At 45.0% G+C, this 18,929-nt stretch overlaps 1 long non-coding RNA gene across 1 annotated transcript; it reads right to left on the bottom strand.

Annotated features, from left to right (window-relative positions):
- Positions 1-120: 120 nt before the first annotated feature.
- Positions 121-18,927, bottom strand: LOC139262273 (uncharacterized). Its single transcript, XR_011592935.1, has 2 exons — positions 18,889-18,927; positions 121-2,498 (listed from the first exon to the last, which is right to left on the bottom strand). It is a non-coding gene; the product is annotated as an uncharacterized lncRNA (long non-coding RNA).
- Between the last annotated feature and the right edge of the window lie 2 nt (positions 18,928-18,929).

Here is an 18,929-nt window from a genome sequence, read left to right as displayed (position 1 = left end):
ATAACCCCCCACTCCCTCAACCGTTACACCTACCAAATCAGGCTGCATCAGGAAGTCTGGAACAATTATGCTGTGGACTGATCTTCAAGGGATTGCGATCTCAAGGAACGCCAGACAAGATTGTAACTGACTAGTAAATATTTATTCAGTTGAACAATGTAAATAACTAATAGTCAGCAAATATCACTGTTAAAGCAGATGACAACCCAGAAGCAGTAAACTTTTATCCTTGACTAACATTCAGAAAACATTTATTCAACAAAAAACTATTACAAATGATGAGGTCCACATCCTTCTACATACAGCAGCATCGCTGAGCATCAATGCAGGTGTAACAAAGAAGGGAGCTGAGGACTAAAAGGCCAGGGCAGTAACACTGTGGTGAGGTAGTCCGTTATTAAGCAGTGCAAAGCATTCGCAACTGTACAAAAGGGTTCCTGAATTTGTTCGACAGTATTAAGCAATTTTCAACAACCGTGTCACCGTAACTGCTTCTAAACTTAAACTTTAACTATTTGCAAACTATGTGCAATTCTGCAGTCAAAAGGATTGAGGAACTGCTGCAGGCAAGGAGCAGCAGGAGTAAGTCAGACCATCTCCTCCTGCTGGATGAGTCATGATACTGCGCTTCCCCCCAGGCACAGATTAGCCCCTTGGCCATGTTGATGGATTCTAAGTCCCACATGTTGGCCGGGATCAGGGAGCTACGAAGTGGGAGGGGGCTCAATGCTGTTCCGAAGTATGGGACAGACCTATGGTTTGACAACCGGCAGCTGTGATGGGGCTGTCTGCTGGCTGCATCAGTGGCGGGTGCTGCTGAGCAGCCTGGCCTCGTGTGGCTTTCGAGACCAGCAGAGGCAGGGGGATGAAAGACATGGCCCTTGATAGTGCAGCCATCCTGATCGTCAGCCACACCTCCCTCAGGGACGACTGTCGGCATAGCAGGGCTGGGTAGGCATGGGCATTTGTTCGGACTACGAGACGGCTGTTTGCGCCTGCATGATATCATGAACATAAGAACATAAGAATTAGGAACAGGAGTAGGCCATCTAGCCCATCGAGCCTGCTCTGCCATTCAACAAGATCATGGCTGATCTGGCCGTGGACTCAGCTCCACTTAACCTCCCGCTCCCTGTAACCCTTAATTCCCTTATTGGTTAAATAAGAGCACCCCGTACAACCAGCTGGCAAAGGGTGTCCATCTTGCGCCCAATTGTCTCCACCTTGATCAGGCTCAAATTGTGGTTGATGGGCCCCAGATGGCGGAAATACCTGCGATGCTCCTTCTCAGGCATTATTTTGCTGATTAAGATTGGTTGTAAATATGCTTGACCGAATTTTAATAGACCAGCATGCCTTGAGACTGAAAGACGTGTTCATGGGTAAATCTCTTTAAACTTGTTGATCTGAAACATTGAGAATAACCTTGTCTCCTGATGAGATCGCAGAGTGAGGTCACATTGCTACAATCAAGACATTAGTAACTGAAAGGCGACCTGCAAGACAGGACACCAGTCAACAACCTTTATACAATGCATATTGTGTTGCTGATCACCTCTGCAAACTTTACAACCCTCTCAGACATTGTTTTAGTGACATCGAGGCTGATAGAGACAAAGACGTTAACAGCTGACAATAACCAGTAGACTCAGAACACAATTGAAAAATGTCAACTTGATCAGCTCCTCCCATATACCGGAGAAAGGAGGGAACACCCCTTTGCCGTATCCAGTGATTTACTGAGAAGAATAAAAGGCAAGGACCAAAAAGATATCTTCACTGCAGTCGGAGGAGGTGGTTTGGCCAGTCATCTTGCCGAAGAGGATCAGACTGCAGTTGGAAGAGGTGACCGGGACAGTCATCTCGCCACGAGGATAGAGCTGCGAGTGGAAGGAGGGTGTAACTTGGTCGGTTGGCCCAAAGAACCTACAATCAACACGAATTGATCATCTGTGGGTGATCGTATGTGTATCCTATCCGCAACATATGTTAGTGGGTGATGCGCATTTTATTGTAACCCTTGGTCTCTGATGTCTCAAAGTCGAGTTAAGTCGGAGCCTGCGTTTGTGTCAATTACTCACTTATAACTCTCGGGTCAGAATCTTAAACCTGTGACATCCCAAAAGGAAATGTCTTACAGCGCGGACCACTATAGTTCTGCTCAGTCCTGGCCCGACATCAACCCTGCCTCACAGGGAACCGGGGCACATCTCCGCAGCCTCCTCGATGTCAGACACAGACGGCGTGCTCTTGTGGCCCCGTGGGGGAACTGGCCATCGCGCAAGTGGGAAGGGCTGGGTGTCGGCGATGAGGCGGTGTTATCAAGTGGGGTTCGAGGAACGTCATCAAGGTCTCGCCTGCGCTGCTTCTCCCAACTTCCCTGCTGGAGTGCTCAGTTTCTTCATCCCTCTTCTGGTCCAGGTCCGCCTGTCCCTCACCCTCGTGCTTAGTTTCCTCCTCAGTGCCCTCTCCCCTGGTGTCCTCTCACTAGTGAGGACCTGTGGGAAGGAAGAAGAATAAGGTAACAATGATGTAGTGTGCTCATTCCCCAGATTAGATAGTCAGCATTGCATTCAATCAACAACATGGAAATAGGCCATCCGATCCAACTGGTATATGCCAGTATTTACACGCCTCATGAGCAACCCACCCCCATCCCCCTCCCACACTACACCCACAACGGGAAACAATTTCTCCTCATCCAGCCTTTTCATAATTTGATATACCTCTTACGTCTTCGCCTAGGCCACATTGCTGCCCAGAAAACAAAGCAAGGGGCTCTGAAAGTCAACTGGCGGCACGCATACGGCATCAACCTCAACTTATGTCATAGGCACACAGCATGCTGGAATTTCTGCAGTGCCCTCTCCTTGTGCGCATTTAGCTCCTTCAGGTAGGGAGTACCTCCGCTGGTCTGCACATTATGTGCCAATTTTACTTGCGGGAGAACACAGCAAAAAGGCTAGGTGCAAAGAACATTGAGTTGCCTCGCAAGCGGAGCAGCTTGTTGAGGGATTCTGAGGGGTCTTTGCAGGCATTGCTGTGTCTTTCTGCAGAGACGCAAAGCTGCCTAATTGATCAGCAGCCCACTTCGCAGGTTAGAATGGGAAACTTTAATTTCCACATTCTCCACTGGGACAAGCAGAACAGCTTGTGCCCCCGGATATGGTAGCATATGTTACTGGAGCTTGCTAGGGCAATTATAGATGGGCAATAGCTGGCTTTGCCAGCGACGCCCACATCCTGTGAATGAATTTTTAAAGAGCAGCAAATTTCTTGAATGTAATCAGAGACAGTTTTCTGGACTAATGATCCGGAGACACGAGTTCAAATCGCACCACAGCAGCCGGGGAATTAAATAAATCTGGAATAAGAAGCTAGTATCAGTCATGGTGACCATGAAACTACAGGATTGTCGTAAAAACCCATCTGCTTCATTAATGTCCTTTAGGGAAGGAAATCTGCTGTCCTTCCCCGGTCTGGCCTATGTGTGACTCCAGACCTGCGCTGTCCCCGGCAGGAAGATCTCTGATAGCCTCGCGCTACTCAGAGATACGATCGCCTACGTGCGGGACAGGAGGGTGGACACCTGCTTAATCAGCTTAGACCAGGAGAAAGCCTTTGACAGGATATCGCACACGTACCTGATGGACGTGCTCTCCAAAATGGGGTTTGGGGAGGGTATCCGCAATTGGGTCAAACTGCTCTACACAGACATCAGTAGCGCAGTTCTAATCAACGGGTGGGAAACTCAAAGCTTTCCAATCAGATCTGGAGTCAGGCAAGGCTGTCCTCTCTCGTCTGTCTTGTTTGTGTGTTGTATCGAGCCCTTTGCCGAGTCCATCAGGAAGGATGCGGGCATTAGAGGGGTGACGATCCCAGGCAGCGGTGGCGCTCAGGTCAAGACCTCCCTGTACATGACGACGTCGCCGTCTTTTGCTCAGATCCGCAGTTTGCTCGCAATCTGCGACCAGTTTGAACTGGCCTCGGGAGCAAAGGTCAATCGCAGCAAGAGCGAGGCCATGCTCTTTGGCAACTGGACCGACAGAGCATCTATTCCCTTCACCGTCAAGCCAGACTTCCTGAAGGTATTGGGAATATGGTTCGGAGTGGATGGGGCCAAAAACTGGGACGAGCGTATCGCCAAGGTCAAACAAAAACTGGCATTGTGGGAGCAGTGCTCCCTTTCCATTACAGGCAAGAACCTGGTCATCAGGAGTGAGGTGCTCTCGGTGTTGTTGTACGTGGCGCAGGTCTGGCTCATCTCACGCTCTGCGCCGCGGCAGTCACCCGGGCCGTCTTCCACTTTGTCTGGAGGTCCAAAATGGAATGTGTCCACAGAGACACAATGTACAAATCTCTGGACAGTGGAGGAAAGGACGTTCCGAACGTTGTGTGTGGCTGTATCAAGCTGTGCACAGACCCCCAGTACGCAAACACCAAGTGCCACTACGTGCTGAGGTTCTACCTGTCGGGGGCACCGTGCCGGCTGCGGGGCGGACGAGTCTGTCACCCATCTCCTTCAGGAATGCGCCTTTGCAACGCAGATCTGGAAAGAGATGCAGTGGTTGCTGTCGAGGTTCATCCCAAGCAGCTCCGTAACACAGGACTCTGTGCTCTACGGGTTGTTCCCAGGGACACACACTGAGACAGACATCACCTGCTGCTGGAGGGCCATCAACTCGGTCAAAGACGCTCATTGGTCTTGCTGAAACTTGCTGGTCTTCCAAAGCAAGGAGATGTCCACGTCTGCGTGTTGCAGACTGGCGCAATCCAAGATTACGCGCTAAGGAACGCACTTAAAATTGGTGCAGTCGCCGCAAAGGCACGGTGGGGAAGGGCCACAGTTTAAAGCCCTTCTGCCACGGTAAACCCGGAGGCAGGAATCAGTACAAAACCCCCCTCGGGCTGTATTTGTAATTTACTTTTTGTGTACATGGAGCACCATGATCTGTAAACACCAATGTCGTGCCATGTACAATGCAAGGTCTGTTTCGAAATGCATGTTGAAAAGAAAAATGTAAATGTACCATCACCCACTCCGTGTACTGTATTGTGACACATGAAATGTAATTTGTTTGAATGTACTACAATGTATCCTGTACTGTACAGAATTGTACTTGAACTGGAAAGCAAGGGAATGTATCGAACGGAACTGCCGTCAGCTTTTGAATGTACTGTACAAATTTTTTTATGAATAAAGTATATTTTGAAATTTAAAAAAATGTGACTCCAGACCCACAGCAATGTGGTTGACTCTGAACTACCCTCAGAAGTGGCCTAGCAAGCCACTGAGTGGCTAGGCCTTGCTAGAGCTTGCTCGGCCACTTCAGAGGGCAGTTAAGAGTCAACCAACATGGCTCACCACCATCTGCTCAAGGGCAATTAAGGATGGACAATAAATGCTGGCTTTGCCAACGACGCCCACATCCTGTGAACGAATTTTTTTAAAAGGGCAGCAAATTTCTTGAATGTAATCTGAGACAGTTTTCTGGAATAATATTTGTTGAATCAACAAGATGACAGGCCATACTAGATTTAGTGATAAGTAATGAGCCAGAATTAATCAACAATCTAATGTGAAGGGGAACACCTAGCTAACAATGACAATAACATGATTGAATTTGATTATTAGATTTGAGAGGGAGAAGGGTGAATCACAAACCAAGGTTTTAAATTTAGGCAAGGCTGACATTGAAGAGATGAAGCAGAAATTGACCAGAACAATTAATGGATAAAACTATAGAAAAACAGTGGGAGGTGTACAAAGAAGTATTTTTAAAAAGTGTTCAAAGGAGGACAGAGGCACTAACATTAGCGTCCTCAATCAGGCCAACATCCCCAGCATCGAAGCACTGACCACACTCGATCCGCTCTGTTGTGCAGGCCACATTGTTCACATGCCTGACACAAGACTCCCAAAGCAAGCGCTCTGCTCAGAACTCCTACACGGCAAGTGAGCTCCAGGTGGGCAGAGGAAACGTTTCAAGAACACCCTCAAAATCTCCTTGATAAAATGCAACATCCCCACCGACACTTGGGAGTCCCTGGCCAAAGACCGCCCTAAATGGAGGAAGAGCATCCGGGAGGGCGCGGAGCACCTCGAGTCTCGACGCCGAGAGCATGCAGAAAGCAAGCGCAGGCAGCGGAAGGAGCGTGCGGCAAACTAGACTCCCCATTCAACCACTGTCTGTCCCACCTGTGACAGAGACTGTAATTCCCGTATTGGACTGTTCAGTCACCTCAGAATTCACTTTTAGAGTGGAAGCAAGTCTTCCTCGATTTCGAGGGACTGCCTATGATGATTTTGTACAATACCGGTTGAACCTCTCTTATCTGGCACCCTTGGGACCTGGCCTGTGCCGGATAAGAGGATTTGCCAGATGATGGGAGGTTACGCCGACCCTCAACTTACCCGGTCCCGATGGAGAGGAAGTCTCCACTTACAGCAGTGGGAGTGCCGCTGCTCCGCCGGCGTTGCCCCTGCTCTCATGCTCAGGAAGTGAACAGTGAGCATGCAAAACGAGTTCTGCCAATGCACCCCCCACAGCTGGAAATGATGCCGGACAAGAGAGGTTGCCGGATAAAAGATTACTGGATAAGAGAAGTTCAACCTGTACAAGACCTGCATATACCCCTAAATGACAAGAGTTCTGCTTGTGTAATTAAACAACCTAGGTCAACAAAAGAGGAACTAAAAAGAAAGGACATGTACAAAATGCATAGAATATTGGAGATCCCACAGACTGGGAGAGATATAAAGAACAGCAAAGGGATACAAAGAAAGTACTGTAGTAAAAGCTACAAAAAGGAATATGAGAAAAAACTTGGAAGAGGGATGTCAAGGACAACACTAAAGGTTTTTACATAACTTAAGAAATAGGAGCAAGAGTAGGCCATTTGGCCCCTTGAGCCTGCTCCGCCATTCAATAAGATTATGGCTGATCTGATCTTGGCCTCAACTTCACTTCCCTGCCCGCTCCCCATAACCCTTTACTCCCTTATCGTTCAAAAATCTGTCTATCTCCACCTTAAATATATTCTATGACCCAGCATCCACAGCTCTCTGGGGTAGAGAATTCCAAAGATTCACGACACTGAGAAGAAATTCCTCATTTCCGTTTTAAATGGGCGACCCCTTATTCTGAAAATATGCCCCCCAGTTCTAGATTCCCCCACGAGGGGAAACATCCTCTCTGCATCTACCCTGTCAAGCCCCCTCAGAATCGTATACGTTTCAATAAGATCACTTCTCAGTCTTCTAAACTCCAATGGGTATAGACCCAACCTGCTCAATGTTTGTTCATATGACAACCCCTTCATCTCAGGAATCAACCTCTTGAACCTTCTCTAAACTGCCTCCAATACAAGTATCTCCTTCCTTAAATAAGGAAACCAAAACTGTACGCAGTACTCCAGGTGTGATCTTACCAAAGCCCTGTACAGTTGTAGCAGGACTTCCCTACTTTTATACTCCACCCCCCTTGCAATAAAGACCAACATTCCATTTGCCTTCCTAATTACTTACTGTACCTGCATATTAACTTTGTGTTTCATGTACAAGGACACCCAGATCCCTCTGTACCGCAGCATTTTGTAATCGCTCCCCATTTAACTAATCATTTGCTTTTTAAATTTTTCCTACCAAAGTGGATAACCTCACATTATCTGCCAAATTTTTGCCCACTCACTTAGCCTATCTATATCCCTTTGCATATTCTTTGCGTCCTCCTCACAACTTGCTTTCCCACCTATCTTTGTTTCAACAGCAAATTTGGCTATATTGCACTCGGTCCCTTCATCCAAACAGTTTCCTGCTTTCTGTCTCCCTCCTTTCTTAAATAAGAGCATTACATTTGCAGTTTTCCAGTCCGCTGGGACCTCTCCAGAATCCAGGGACTTTTGGTAGATTACAACCAATGCATCCACAATCTCTGCAGGCACCTCTTTTAAGACCATAGGATGCAGGCCATCAGATCCAGGGGACTTGTCCACCTTTAGTCCCATTAGTTTGCTGAGTACTTTTTCTCTAGTGATAGTGATTGTTTTAAGTTCCAATAACCCCTTGATTATCAATTATTGAAATGCTTTTAGTGTCTTCTACCGTAATCTACAATTTATATTAAAAGAGAATGGTTAAGAATAATGTAGGCCCTGATGCAGGTGATATTGTAATTGAAAATAAGGAAACAGCAGACTTGCGAAATAATTACTTTGTATCAGTCTTCAGTTGAGTAAGAGGATAAAGTACAAGAGATAGGAGGAAAAATAAATATATCAAGGGGAAGAACTTACTGGATTTAATACAAGTAAAAAAAAATGGTAATGGTGAAAATAACGATACTGAAGGTAGACAACTCTGCAGGAACCGATGGTTACCACTCCAGGCGATGAAAAGAAGTAGCTGAGGAAATTGTAGATGCTTTTGTCAATATGTTCTAAAATTCTCCTACATTCAGGAATTGTTAACTTGGATTGGAAAGTTGCCAATTATTTAAGAGGGTTGAGAGAGCTAAACCAGAATATTATAGACCTATTAACATAGAAAATAGGTGCAGGTGTAGGCCATTCAGCCCTTCTAGCCTGCACCGCCATTCAATGAGTTCATGGCTGAACATGCAACTTCAGTACCCCCTTCCTGCTTTCTCGCCATACCCCTTGATCCCCCGAGTAGTAAGGACTTCATCTAACTCCCTTTTGAATATATTTAGTGAATTGGTCTCAACGACTTTCTGTGGTAGAGAATTCCACAGGTTCACCACTCTCTGGGTGAAGAAGTTTCTCCTCATCTCAGTCCTAAATGGCTTACCCCTTATCCTTAGACTGTGACCCCTGGTTCTGGACTTCCCCAACATTGGGAACATTCTTCCTGCATCTAACCTGTCTAAACCCGTCAGAATTTTAAACGTTTCTATGAGGTTCCCTCTCATTCTTCTGAACTCCAGTGAATACAAGCCCAGTTGATCCAGTCTTTCTTGATAGGTCAGTCCCACCATCCCGGGAATCAGTCTGGTGAATCTTTGCTGCACTCCCACAATAGCAAGAATGTCCTTCCTCAAGTTAGACGACCAAAACTGTACACAATACTCCAGGTGTGGCCTCACCAAGGCCCTGTACAACTGTAGCAACTGCCCCTGTACTCAAATCCCCTCGCTATGAAGGGCAACATGCCATTTGCTTTCTTAACCACCTGCTGTACCTGCATGCCAACCTTCAATGACTGATGTACCATGACACCCAGGTCTCGTTGCACCTCCCCTTTTCCTAATCTGTCACCATTCAGATAATAGTCTGTCTCTCTGTTTTTACCACCAAAGTGGATAACCTCACATTTATCCACATTATACTTCATCTGCCATGCATTTGCCCACTCACCTAACCTATCCAAGTCACTCTGCAGCCTCATAGCATCCTCCTCGCAGCTCACACTGCCACCCAACTTAGTGTCATCCGCAAATTTGGAGATACTACATTTAATCTCCTCGTCTAAATCATTAATGTACAATGTAAACAGCTGGGGCCCCAGCACAGAACCTTATGGTACCCCACTAGTCACTGCCTGCCATTCTGAAAAGTACCCATTTACTCCTACTCTTTGCTTCCTGTCTGACAACCAGTTCTCAATTCATGTCAGCACACTACCCCCAATCCCATGTGCTTTAACTTTGCACATTAATCTCTTGTGTGGGACCTTGTCGAAAGCCTTCTGAAAGTCCAAATATACCACATCAACTGGTTCTCCTTTGTCCACTTTACTGGAAACATCCTCAAAAAAATTCCAGAAGATTTGTCAAGCATGATTTCCCTTTCACAAATCCATGCTGACTTGGACCTATCATGTCACCATTTTCCAAATGCACTGCTATGACATCCTTAATAATTGATTCCATCATTTTACCCACTACTGAGGTCAGGCTGACCGGTCTATAATTCCCTGTTTTCTCTCTCCCTCCTTTTTTAAAAAGTGGAGTTACATTGGCTACCCTCCACTCCATAGGAACTGATCCAGAGTCAATGGAATGTTGGGAAATGACTGTCAATGCATCCACTATTTCCAAGGCCACCTCCTTAAGTACTCTGGGATGCAGTCCATCAGGCCCTGGGGATTTATCGGCCTTCAATCCCATCAATTTCTCCAACACAATTTCCCGACTAATAAAGATTTCCCTCAGTTCCTCCTCCTTACTAGACCCTCTGACCCCTTTTATATCCGGAAGGTTGTTGGTGTCCTCCTTAGTGAATACCGAACCAAAGTACTTGTTCAATTGGTCTGCCATTTCTTTGTTCCCCGTTATGACTTCCCCTGATTCTGACTGCAGGGGACCTACGTTTGTCTTTACTAACCTTTTTCTCTTTACATACCTATAGAAACTTTTGCAATCCGCCTTAATGTTCCCTGCAAGCTTCTTCTCGTACTCCATTTTTCCTGCCCTAATCAAACCCTTTGTCCTCCTCTGCTGAGTTCTAAATTTCTCCCAGTCCCCGGGTTCGCTGCTATTTCTGGCCAATTTGTATGCCACTTCCTTGGCTTTAATACTATCCCTGATTTCCCTTGATAGCCACGGTTGAGCCACCTTCCCTTTTTTATTTTTACGCCAGACAGGAATGTACAATTGTTGTAGTTCATCCATGCGGTCTCTAAATGTCTGCCATTGCCCAGTCACAGTCAACCCCTTAAGTATCATTCGCCAATCTATCCTTGCCAATTCATGCCTCATACCTTCAAAGTTACCCTTCTTTAAGGTCTGGACCATGGTCTCTGAATTAACTGCTTCATTCTCCATCCTAATGCAGAATTCCACCATATTATGGTCACTCTTCCCCAAGGGGCCTCGCACAATGAGATTGCTAATTAATCCTCTCTCATTACACAACACCCAGTCTAAGATGGCCTCCCCCCTAGTTGGTTCCTCGACATATTGGTCTAGAAAACCATCCCTTATGCACTCCAGGAAATCCTCCACCACCGTATTGCTTCCAGTTTGGCTCGCCTAATCTATGTGCATATTAAAGTCACCCATTATAACTGCTGCACCTTTATTGCATGCACCCCTAATTTCCTGTTTGATACCCTCCCCAACATCACTACTACTGTTTGGAGGTCTGTACACAACTCCCACTAACGTTTTTTGCCCTTTGGTGTTCTGCAGCTCTACCCATATAGATTCCACATCATCCAAGCTAATGTCCTTCCTAACTATTGCATTAATCTCCTCTTTAACCAGCAATGCTACCCCACCTCCTTTTCCTTTTATTCTATCCTTCCTGAATGTTGAATACCCCTGGATGTTGAGTTCCCAGCCCTGATCATCCTGGAGCCACGTCTCCGTAATCCCAATCACATCATATTTGTTAACATCTATTTGCACAGTTAATTCATCCACCTTATTGCGGATACTCCTTGCATTAAGACACAAAGCCTTCAGGCTTGTTTTTTTAAACACCCTTTGTCCTTTTAGAATTTTGCTGTGCAGTGGCCCTTTTTGTTCTTTGCCTTGGGTTTCTCTGCCCTCCACTTTTCCTCATCTACTTTCTGTCTTTTGCTTTTGCCTCCTTTTTGTCTCCCTCTGTCTTCCTGCATTGGTTCCCATCCCCCTGCCATATTAGTTTAACTCCTCCCCAACAGCACTAGCAAACACTCCCCCTAAAACATTGGTTCCGGTCCTGCCCAGGTGCAGACTGTCCGGTTTGTACTGGTCCCACCTCCCCCAGAACCGGTTCCAATGCCCCAGGAATTTGAATCCCTCCCTGCTGCACCACTACTCAAGCCACGTATTCATCTGCACTATCCTGCGATTCCTACTCTGACTAGCATGTGGCACTGGTAGCAATCCCGAGATTACTACTTTTGAGGTCCTACTTTTTAAATTTAGCTCCTAGCTCCTTAAATTCGTTTCGTAGGACCTCATCCCTTTTTTTTTACCTATGTCGTTGGTACCAATGTGCACCACGACAACTGGCTGTTCTCCCTCCCTTTTCAGAATGTCCTGCACCCGCTCCGAGACATCCTTGACCTTGCACCAGGGAGGCAACATACCATCCTGGAGTCTAATGTCTGCTGTGAGGAAGTTACTGGAATCTCTGAAGAGCAGAGTGACTGAGCACTTGGACGAATATGAACTGATCAGAGAGAGCCAGAATAGATTTGTAAAGGACAAGGCATTTCTAACTAACCTAGTTGAGTTTTTGAGGAAATCACTAACATAGTAGATAAGGGTGTTATTTATGTAGATTCCAGAAGACATTTCGATAAGGTTCGACACAAGAGACTGTTGAGAAAAATGGAATTGAAGGCAACCTGGTGACATTGGTAGTGAACTGGTTAGGAGGCAAGAGTCAGAGAGTAGGGATAATGGTATATACTTCAATTGTCAGGGTGTGACTAGTGGTATCCCCCAGGGACTTGTACTGGAGCCTCAGGTTTTAACTATATTTTTTAATGACTTGAATGAAGCAGCAGCGAGCCTCGGAGGTGTGCAGCGCAGGTTCACCAGAATGATACTGGGGTTAATGTTCACATAGTCTTGTAATGAAAGAGATTACCTGTTGCATGAATGGTATTGGCATGAGATGCCATTTCTTGTTTCATTTTCACACTCCAGTGAGTTTTTTCTCCAAGGTACCAGGCACGCATTTTTGCAATTTTGGTCTTTGCATAATGATAGGCTTCAGTACACTCAGATTACTACTTTGAAAAATGTGGCACAGTTCAGACAATTCCCCCAAAACCTCATCTAGCACAGTCAGTGTAATACGATACCGTGGATCTGTAAGCTTTTTGACAGTACTTCGCTGTTGGAACATTATCATTGGTTTTCACCTTGCAGTAGTCTACCAGTAAATCGTAATTTCTCGGAAGGGTATTTACAGCAGATTTACATGATAACCAGCGCACTTCAAAGGCCTGAATGATAATGAAACTTCCATGACACTGGCTATCTCCTCAAACTTAGCTTCCTTAACAGACGATCTGTTAAATATTGCATATGCAGTTTGTACTAGTATTTCCATTTCTTTCATCATTGGTACATCTTTCCAAGCAGCATCGATTCCCAGATCTTCTCTATGAGCAACACAGTGATGTTCTAGTAAGTGCAGCACGCACTCTCTAAGCTGAGCAGCTACACTGTTATGCCTACCTAGCATGACAGATGCGTCATCTGGAGCCAGCATCACCATTCTCTTTAAATCCAGTTTGTGATCCATGTAGAACTGTTTGATAGCATCTGTAATGCTCCGAGCATCACGTGCACTTAACTGGATAATGCCATCAAACACAGCCTTGTGGCGAACATCGTTCTGCTTTTGATGTACAGGATTTACGTTTTATGCACAACAATGCCAGTGCTTTCGTATGAACTCGAGAATTCCGTACAGCTGCCAATACCTCGTTCAGTATTACAGCGTTAATCTCTAAAAGAGTTTTTTTTTTTTACAGCGTTAATAGACTGTACAAATACATCGGCACAGTTCTTGCTTCTCCAGCTGGTAGGAACATTAACATATCTCTCTCTACGAAGTTGTTAATTTCCTGCACTGACAAAATGAATGCGTTTATTTTTATAGCAAGGAGCACATTATCAATCAAAATGTTTATTTCATCCGGATTTTCTCGCTGGTTGGTTTTAGAAACATAGAAAAAGATGCAGGAGTAGGTCATTCGGCTCTTCGAGCCTGCACCGCCATTCAATGAGTTCGTGGCTGAACATGCAACTTCAGTACCCCATTCCTGCTTTCTCGCCATACCCCTTGATCCACCTAGTAGTAAGGACTACATCTAACTCCTTTTTGAATATATTTAGTGAATTGGCCTCAACAAATTTCTGTGGTAGAGAATTCCACAGGTTCACCACTCTCTGGGTGAAGAAGTTTCTCCTCATCTCAGTCCTAAATGGCTTACCCCTTATCCTTAGACTGTGACCCCCTGGTTCTGGACTTCCCCAACATTGGGAACATTCTTCCTGCATCTAACCTGTCTAAACCCGTCAGAATTTTAAACGTTTCTATGAGGTCTCCTCTCATTCTTCTGAACTCCAGTGAATACAAGCCCAGTTGATCCAGTCTTTCTTGATATGTCAGTCCCGCCATCCCGCAAATGACTCTGCAAATAAGTACCGAATTCCAATGCCATGTTTCCGGTTGCGTGACCTTTTAACTGCATCAACATGAGCTTTTTGAACCAAGTGGTGTTTCAGATAGTCTAGTTTCCATTCAACCCATTTTTTACCAATTGTAAATTCACCATTAACTTTGACTTCAGAACAGAATTTACACACAACTCACTGAATACTGAAAAATGTCTCCCAGTTTCCAAAGGCCCTCCCAGAGACATCGGTTGTTTCAGTTTCCACAACTTCCAAAAGCCAATTATTTTTAAATGTTGAACTGCATTTTTCAGAGACACTGTTGATGCCTGGGCTCCTGCCTTTCGCTTGGACATGGTATTAGGTGAAAAAGCTAACAGTTATCAACTGACGAAGTTGTGACCTTGTGAGCGGCCTCTTTATTTCAAAGAAGAGTAGGGGAGTTCTCCTGGTGTCCCGGCCAATATGTATCCTTTAAACAACACCTAAAACAGATTATATGGTCATTAATTTCATTGCTATTTGTGGGAGCTTGCTGAAGAACAGAACAAAAAGTGCTTCAATAACCTTGCCGAGTTCCAGCATGTGGAGCCTCATTTGAAACAAAACTTGACAGCCCAAACGATAAATTATGATGCCTTTAACATCACCTGGTTAGATTAGATCATGGCCTGAAATACTGGCTCAATTGCCATTCAATTAACTAATCAACACAGGAGTGCTGCAGTTTGGTCCCTCGTTTAATCTTTCGTTTGCCAAGTGTGTGTCAATCAATCTCTCTGAATGCTGTTCTTTCAGTTCAGACTCAAAACTAAATAAAAGGTGTTCAGGCAGTTTTTTTTTTAAAAAGAACAATTAATTTCTTTGATGGTCTCCTACTCTCCTTCCAGGCCCAGATACTGGAAAGTCTCTTTCTTTGCCCTTCCCCCCACCGCCCCCCCAAGGTCACTCACCCTCACTGTCTCCATTACACCGACGGGACCCAGAAACAACAGCTAATGGAAAAATTGCACGAGTGCCTTCCTGCCAACACAGGGAGGACCCGCATGAGGGAAAAACAATGGTGACGGCAGGTCCACAGAGACTGGATCAAAAATATACTTACCGAGATAAGTCAGTGACATGCAAAGGGTAGACTCTAAGGGGAGCATACAAATGGTGTCCATCCAACAGAAGGAACCTGAATTGACTGTCATGCACAGTCTTTAAATGGCTGAGAGCCTGTGACTATTCCACTCGTCTCAATATACAGGGGAGGCTACTGACATTCATGGTATTATTAGTAGTCTCACCAGTACATTGATGGGACAAAGCAACTGGTGGACCCCTGAAATCTTCTCATGCTCCAGTAGGGGGCCACAGACCCCAATTGAGAAGCTGTGATTAACACTGGCATTGTAAAACTTTTAAAATAAAAAACGTACTGTTATGGCACAAATTCCAGTTTTAGACAGATAGTAAAGTTATTCACAATCTGAAATTCTGCCTTTATATATTTTCAAGAGAAACTCTGGAGATTCTATATATATTTCTTATATACTCTGTCGGATAAAGAAAGTATATTAATATAGAAAATTCGGTGCAGTTATAATGTAAACTCAAAGGAGGCAGGATGATAAGCGAGGTATTTTGAGTGTTTTCCTCAAGGCATCATCCTGGAAGTAAAGACAGGTGTATGGAGCTTGAAGTGCATGGCAAGGAAATCCAGATGAAACCAGCTGTACTAATTAGACATCGGTAGGGCTGAATTCTGTGCTTACTATAATATGCTTTGACTGCTGATATGACCTATTTTTATTTACCTTTATTATTTTATTGGTTACTATGGCCCATCCTCTCCTTCACAAATATGAAGCTGACTCCATCACCGTCACAAGTTCCGTTCGCCTGCCTGGCCTGAACTATCCAGTGATAAGGGCAATAAAACATGATAGACTGGCAGACCTGTCAATACCAGCATTGATTGCTCAGTCAGTGGAGTCCTCGTGGAAGCGTTTCGAAGCAGCCAAGAAGGTTCAATAGAAGCCCACCCCCTGCATGCCTGACGAAGTTGCTAGTGCCTGCGCATCCTATTTATTTTACTGCACAGCACATTCAAGCTTGCTGTGCAGCCACGCAGCTTAACGGGAACATTAGTGGGAATTCCTAGTGCGAGCAGCCAATCACAATGCAGAATTCTCACAGACAGGACACCAGGAAGGGAACAGGCTCCTTTTATTTTGACTTGTAAAAAAATGTTAGAGTAAAACAAAGATTGAGGCTCTCACATGGAGAAACGGTGATCTTGAAATAAATATGGCCAAACTTTAAAAAAAATGTATTTTTTTTTAAGTTTCTTTAAAATTGTAATTTTTATTGAAATGGATAAATTTGACACTCCACAAAATTAAAAAGGTTTTCGGGGCCATAACGTTTGTTTAGCAATCTAAACGCTGTCAGAACTAGAAAATGTTGCAGATGTAACAGGTTTTGAGCAAGTAGAGGCAAGGAAAGGGGTAGATGGGGAAGAACAAAAGGGAAGGTCTGTGAGAGAGTGGAAGGCACGAGTGATTTAAATGGTAAAAGGGATGACAATGCAAAGAAAAGGAGGTGGTAATTGGACAAGAAGAAACAAAAGATGGGTTTAGAGGAGCTGTAAAGGACAACAGCAGAATCATGACTAGGACCTGCTGTCCGAAAAAATGGGAACAATGGTTATGATATGAAATTGAACCCAATGTTGAGTCCAAAATGCTGTGCAGTGCCTTATCGAAAGATGAGGTGCTGTTCCTCGAACTTCATTGGAACAGTGTAGGAGGACAGAGAGATCAGAGTGGGAGTGGAGCAGAGAATTAAAGTGGCAACCAACCAGAAGCTAAGGTCACATTAGTGGACTGAACAGAGGTGCTCAGCTAAGCAGTCACCCAATCTGTGTTTGGTCTCCCCAATGTAGAGGAGACTGCATCATGAGCAGTGAAGATGGTATACTAAATTGAAAGTACAAGTAAATTGCTGTTTCACCTGAAAGGAGCGGGAAGGGAGACGGTGGAAGGGCAGGTGTTGATCTCCTGTGCTTGCATGGGAAGGTGCTGTGGGAAGGGGAGCGGGTGTTGGGGATGATGGAAGAGTGGACCAAGATGTTGCAGAGGAAACGATCCCTTCAGAATTCTGAAAAATGAGGGATTAATAGGGGCCCTTGACCCTGTCCGTTCCATTTCCAGCATTTCTGCTCTCATCCCTTTCCTTCCAGAACCACGATAGGGTTCCCCTTATCCTCAACTTCCACCCCACCGGACACATTCAGTGGATCATCCTCTGCCATTTCTGTCATCTGCATACACATCTTCCCCTCTCCTTTCAGCATTCTGAAGGAATCATTCCCTCTGCGACCCATCTTTTATTGCTTTACTTGTTCCATTACCTCTCTCTTTTGCCTTGCACTATCATCCCTTTTCCCATTTATCAGAATGTTTTTGTTTTGAGGTCAGGAGATCCAGTAGTTCTCATGAAGCTGAGATTGTTTTGTGGGGTACAAGTCGAGTGTTGGACTTGCCGTGTTGTGACCAAACACAGAGTATGTCCCAGCGATTGCACTGTACACAGTAATTTTGTAAAACAAATACCGTAATAGCTGTATAATTAAAATATGATATCCCCAAACAAGTTGTTATACCAAGGCAATGAGGTATTTACTTACTGACAAAAGATCGACTTGAAACTTTAACTTTTTCTCCCTCCACAGATGCTGCCTGACCTGCTGAGTACTTCAAGCATTTTTTGTTGTTATTTGTCAGCTGTGGCTCAGTGGGTAGCACACGCTTAAGTGTCAGAAGGTTGATGGTTCAAGTCCCACTCCAGGGACTTGAGCATATAAATCTAAGCTGACACTCCAGTGCAGTGCTGAGGGAGTGCTGCACTGCTGGAGGTGCTGTCTTTCAGATGAGACGTTAACCCGAGGCCCGTCTGCTCTCTTCAGTGGATGTAAAAGATCCCACAACACTACTTCGAAGAGCAGGGGAGTTATTCCTGGTGTCCTGGCCAATATTTATTCCTCAATCAACATAACAAAAAACAGATTAGCTAATCATTATCACATTGCTGTTTGTGGGAACTTGCTGTGCACAAATTGGCTGCTGCGTTTCCCACATTACAATCGTGACTACACTTCAAAAGTACTTAATTGGCTGTAAAATGATTGGAGACGTCTGGTGGTCGTGAAAGACACTATTTAAATGCAAGTCCTTTTTTTACTTACTGGTATATACAACTTGTGTGTGTGTGTGCGCGTGTATATATATAGCACTTAACAACAACCTGTATATAGCGCATTTAACGTAGTAAAACGTCTCAAGGCGGTTCACAAGAATGTTATAAGACAAAACAAATAAATTTGACACCGAGCCACATAAGAAGAAATTACAGCAGATGACCATAAGCTTGGTCAAAGAGGTTTTAAGGAGCGTCTTAAAGGAGGAAAGAGAGGTAGAGGGTAGAGAGGCGGAGAGGTTTAGGGAGGGAGTTCCAAAGCAACTGTCCGTCGAGTGCAGAGGTAATGGAGGAATGGGACATGGCGCGAGTTAGGTCACGGGCAGGAGAGTTTTGGATGATCTCACGGAGGCCGGATAGGAGAATATTGGAATAGTTAAATCTAGAGATAACAAAGGAATTGTGAATGAAACTACGCGTTTAAGAGAACATTTTAGGTCTAAAGAAACTTCTGAATCCATACTAAATTCAGCACCAAATCGGGCCGTCAGAAAGTTTTGCGCCTTTACACTGACAGAAAAACTGGTATTCTGCATAGTGACAGCTCTATCGTCCTTACCTCTCCTCAAGCGGCCATGCTGTTCTCCCACCGCTACGAAT

Source organism: Pristiophorus japonicus, chromosome 4 (assembly GCF_044704955.1).
Source record: "Pristiophorus japonicus isolate sPriJap1 chromosome 4, sPriJap1.hap1, whole genome shotgun sequence".
In the NCBI taxonomy this organism is placed as follows: domain Eukaryota; kingdom Metazoa; phylum Chordata; class Chondrichthyes; family Pristiophoridae; genus Pristiophorus; species Pristiophorus japonicus.
This window is presented reverse-complemented; position numbering and strand designations above follow the sequence as displayed.